General features: G+C 43.3%; 1 protein-coding gene across 1 annotated transcript in view; it reads left to right on the top strand.

The window, feature by feature from the left end:
• ncoa1 (nuclear receptor coactivator 1) overlaps window positions 1-5,000 on the top strand; it is a 76,117-nt gene that overhangs the window by 21,026 nt on the left and 50,091 nt on the right. The window lies entirely within an intron of this gene.

The following is a 5,000-nucleotide window of genomic DNA, read 5'->3' as shown; positions in this document are numbered from 1 at the left end:
GCTGTGATCTGGCTCCACTAACAGGAAGCAGAGCAGGCCTTGTGGTGTTGATTTGTTGAGCCCACCCAAAACAAACTGACCGTGAGAGCGTGGATGAGCCTGTCTGCCAAAACAAAGGATAGGCTACGGGTAGAGGTATAGACCTGTGTGTGTGTGTGTGTGTGTGTGTGTGTGTGTGTGTGTGTGTGCGTGTGTGCGTGTGTGCGTGTGCGCGTGCGCGTGTGCGTGTGTGCGTGTGTGTGTTAGGGCTGGCCTAAGGGGCCAGCACAAGAACTGATGGTGGGCCTGAAGAGATCAGGGATTTTCATGTTATGTTATTTTTATTTATAATGCGCCCCCCAACCAACTGTTACATCAGCCCGGGGCGCATGTTTATTTGTAGATGATTTTGGGGAGTGGGGGAGTAGGATGGATGGATAGATTGGTCGGTTGATTGATTGGTTGGTGCATTTGTTCGGTCGTTGCTTTCATTCATTCGTTAGTTCTAAGTGCTTTATGGATCTTTGAGGGGAAATTGTTGAAAGGATGCTCTCAGGCTGAAGGATGTGAGATATCTGGAGGCCTAGATCCTAACCCTAGCCCAAGCTTATCCTAGATCCTAACCCTAGCCCAAGCTTATCCTAGATCCTTACCCTAGCCCAAGCTTATCCTAGATCCTAACCCTAGGCCAAGCTTATCCTAGATCCTAACACTAGACCAAGCTTATCCTAGATCCTAACCCTAGCCCAAGCTCATACTAGTAGATCCATGCCTCCATCTCAGGTGTCAGACAAGTTAGCCTCATAGCTGTACACAATATTGTTTTTATACCAGAGTACCCAGCTAAGAATTCTTGAATTATACTGAAGGTTTAAACCTGGGCATATTTGGGTTGTTTTGTGATAAGATTGGCTCCTTCAGTGGCCTTGTTACTGTGACATACACCAGAGTGTTTTCTTACTGTTTTAGAATTGATTAGGGATATATTTGGCATATCTGACAACTAAACAGTTTGGTTTGATTATGTGCACTGGGCACACAGTGTGTAGTTTTTATTTTTTCATTCGTTTTTAATTTTATACTGTTTTAACTGTTTTCAAATTCAGTTTTAGTTTTTAAAGCGGGTTTGCTACGGTAGAGTAGTTTTTATTTTTTGAAAATGTTTAGTTTTAGTTTAGTTCTTATTAGTTTCAGTATTAGTCTTAGTCTTTTTGAGAGGGTATAAAGTAGTTTGCAGTTTAGCTTGTGTATAGTTTGTCTGTAAAAGCAGCGCAACTACTTTCTCTATATTGTTGATTACTACACCCTCACAATCAGAATACGCTTATTGCCATTGTACTTTTACATACATAGGACTTTTTTTTCCGACACTGTGGTGCTTAGAACAAAACAACAAACAAGTAGACCCTTCAAATAATAATATTCTATATTCAATAATCTAATTCAGTCCAAATGTTCCATTTTGTAGTCATATCAGTTAGTTTTAAGTCCTTCATAATTGTGGCTGCCAGCCAACCCTGTAGATTTAGGCCTATGTGCCCAAATGTATTTTATGAGCTTGTGGGGGAAAAGACATGCAGTAAAACTGCAGTGCTCTCCGTCATCGCCTGAAGTTGCCTGACATCGCGTGATGAGGAAGAAAACACACTCGCCACTTGGGAAGGAATGCAATTCAAGACACGCATCAGAAGAGGATAATAGAAATTGGAATTGTCATATCTCTGAAGTTGTTAGCCTATCATAAGCACTTGTATATTTGGCGATTTGATATAGAACCGCATTTACCTTTTTCTCCTGTGCTCTACATGTATATCAGGGTTTCCCAACCTGGGGGCGCCAACGATCGCAGGGGGGCCGCCAGGCCTCAGACAATTTGAGGGCTTAATATTCGCTAGACAAATATTTGTCAAAGAATCATGTTACTGACATGTCACACAGCAAATTTAACAAAATACATGATTATATCTGATGACAGGCCAAAAAGCCTTGTATTTACAGCTCTACAATACTATATAAATTCAACAAATTAATGTGAAACTATGAATCGTGTCAACATTAATATTACTGCTACACTAGTGAAGCGCTTCATTGTACGCTAACCTACACCTGATGGAATTTGCGCACATATGAACACACACAGACTGGATGTTCACAGAGATTTTTTGGGGGGGAATTCCATCAGGTGTAAGTTCGGGGGGCTCTGGGGCAGAAATGTTGGGAACCCCTGATCTATATTGTTGATTACTATACCCTCAGAATCAGAATACGCTTATTGCCATTGTACTTACATACACTGCTTACAACAAAACAACAATGGACAGGTGCAAGGACAAGACAGGACAGTGCATGACAGGGCTTGTAAAGTGCAGTGATACAAATATAGTGCAAGAAGTAGTAGTGCAATTGGACTACAAAGAGTCAGTGCAAAGTCAGTTTAGTGCAAAAGTTGTAGGAGGCGGGGGAGAGAGTCAGAGGGGAGCCATAAGGCTGATGGCCATGGGGAAAAGCTGTTCCTGTGTTGAACAGTTTTAGTCTTTGACAACCGCAGCCTCCTGCCAGAGGGCAGCGGTGTGAAGAGGCCGTAGCCCGGGTGGGAGGGGTCAGAACCGTGCAGGGTCTGGAGGGAGGGCAGGGCGCAGCCGATCACCCTCTCCACCCAGCGTATCACCTGCTGCAAATTAGTCTTGTCCTTGACTGAAGCGGCAGGGAACCAGGTGGTGATGGAGAAGGTGAGGATGGACTCGATAATGGAGGTGTAGAATTGTACCATCATGGTCGGTGGCAGGTTGAATTTCTTATGTTGCTGCAGGAAGTACATCCTCTGCAGTGCCTTCTTAATCAATGTTCCTGAAGGCAAGATCAGATGGTTTTTGTGTGCCTGTATAAGGTAGGCCTTTCTTATAATTTTGAGAATGCCTAGGCCAACACTGTGCTTTACGCATGGTAACACAGCCCAAAAGAGATGTTTAAAAACCCCTGGACCACATCTGGGTATTCCCTCGTCAGACAGCTTGGCTCACTGTTCAACGATTGTGAACAGCGGATAGGCTGCTTGCTGCTGATGTTACAATCGACTTCAGACTCATGCTTTCCATAATCGCTCCTACGTTTGGACACTTTAGGAATCAAATGCCATGGAAGCCAGTGCGCGCAGCTCCATCAGAGATCAACAGGAATGTTTTCACACAGTCACAACTAGACATATTTTGAACGACAAATAAGCTGCTTGTTGTTGATGTCACATTCGATTTCAGACTCCTGTTCCACTCCTTTAATTTTTAGCCATTTAGGTGTTGCCAAACTCATTGCTAACAACGGCAGAACAAGAGTCCGCTCTCCAATGTGTTTTCCATGTTTGGCATTCACTGTAGTAGGCAATAGGCTACTGCCCTGTGTTGCCTATTATTTTATATTCTAACATAACCAGAGGGCATTACAATAACAGATAGGGAAAGAACATACACCCCCAGCGATAAAAATGAATCAGCAGAAGTGGGGATATAAAAAGGTTTCAGTAAGTGAGACCAACAGCAGGAGCAAAAGAGACACCAGCACCTGAAAAGATGTAGGGAGAAAATAAAAATGCCAGTGCTTCCCTTTGACCGTGACACATCCCTACATCCTCATGCTAAAATCCACTGTAAATCCACATTATTTTTCACCTTTTTCACCCCTGATGCGTTTGCACCCCTGGTGTGAAACAAAACATCTGGTGCTCGTCAGGTTACTTCTGCGCAGGGGCACAGCTGAAAAAAAAGGATAGATTTCATACCCACCCAAAATACTAGGCTTATGTATAAAATGAAAAACTAATGACAAAACAAAAATTCTCTATAATTTTAGTTTATTTTAGCTAGTATTGTAAACACACAATAGTTTAATTTATCATTTTTGTGCGTGGCGACATGCACCAAAGATAGCAAATGTCCGGTTGTCACTCCCTCCATCCCTCCCTCCCTCCCTCCTTCCCTCTCTCCCTCCGTCGTGTTGTTGACCTGCAGTTCTATGTTGCCACCACAAGAGGCAGTGGTCCCAGAACACCAAAACAAAAACACTATGACACCGTACATTTCCAAATCCTCGGTGATGTAGTGGATAAAGCGCCTGATTCCCATGCCAAAGGTCAGGGGTTCAAGCCTCGGCGTAGGAGATTTTTTGTCACTGGATGTTATAGAAGTTATGTAAAAATGTGGTTACCTGGTGGTGCTTTGTCAGTTATTGAATTTATGTGCAGTAATTGAACATTTGAAATACTCCTGTTTTGAAATTATACCTACAGTATAGCTGTCTCAGTAATTACCCATTATATATTAGGCTATACTTTGCATGTATTTACCAGGTAAATGTTTAGGAATTGGGGGACTATGAAAGGAAGGGTTACCCAAAACATGTTCAGAGTAAGTTAATTTAGCAATAGAAATCCATAAGCCTAGGGCCAATGGGCCTAGGATATAGACAATAAACTACCGGTGGAATTGTGGTGGAGCAATAGCGGGAGCATTTCGGATTACTGTGCCTGATGCTAATAATCCGCCAGAGGTCCGCTTGCCATTCGATGTGCAAATGGCCAGGAAACCGCCAGCGGATTTGGCCGGAGGTCCGCCAGCTCATCCATCGGGGACCCGCTGTAGGTCCGCTAGCCTTGTGTTATATTCCGCCGGAGGTCCGCCAACTCGTCCATCGGGGACCTGCTGTAGGTCCGCTAGCCTTGTGTTATCTGGGTTTATCCCTTACCTTTGTCCAGAAACAGAAGTTGAACCAATTGCAGCAAAATAGCTAACGTTACAGGAATCATCAGTGTAACTGCTTTAGCCACTGACCGCTACCATTAATGTTATGGAAGCTGCTGCTAGTTGTTGTGAGATAATGAGCTAACTGGCTATCCCACTTTTATTGTGCTGGATTAGCATTGGAAGCATTGGAACTGATGTGTCCAGGTGACAAGACCTATCTTAATTTATCAGACATTATTTAATGTAATTTCAATTCACAGCTATTTCAGTGGCGTGACTAGCTTCCGT

Source organism: Borostomias antarcticus (assembly GCF_949987555.1).
Source record: "Borostomias antarcticus genome assembly, chromosome: 12".
NCBI lineage: Eukaryota > Metazoa > Chordata > Actinopteri > Stomiiformes > Stomiidae > Borostomias > Borostomias antarcticus.
The sequence above is the reverse complement of the archived record's forward strand: the minus strand, read 5'-3'. Positions and strand labels throughout refer to the sequence as shown.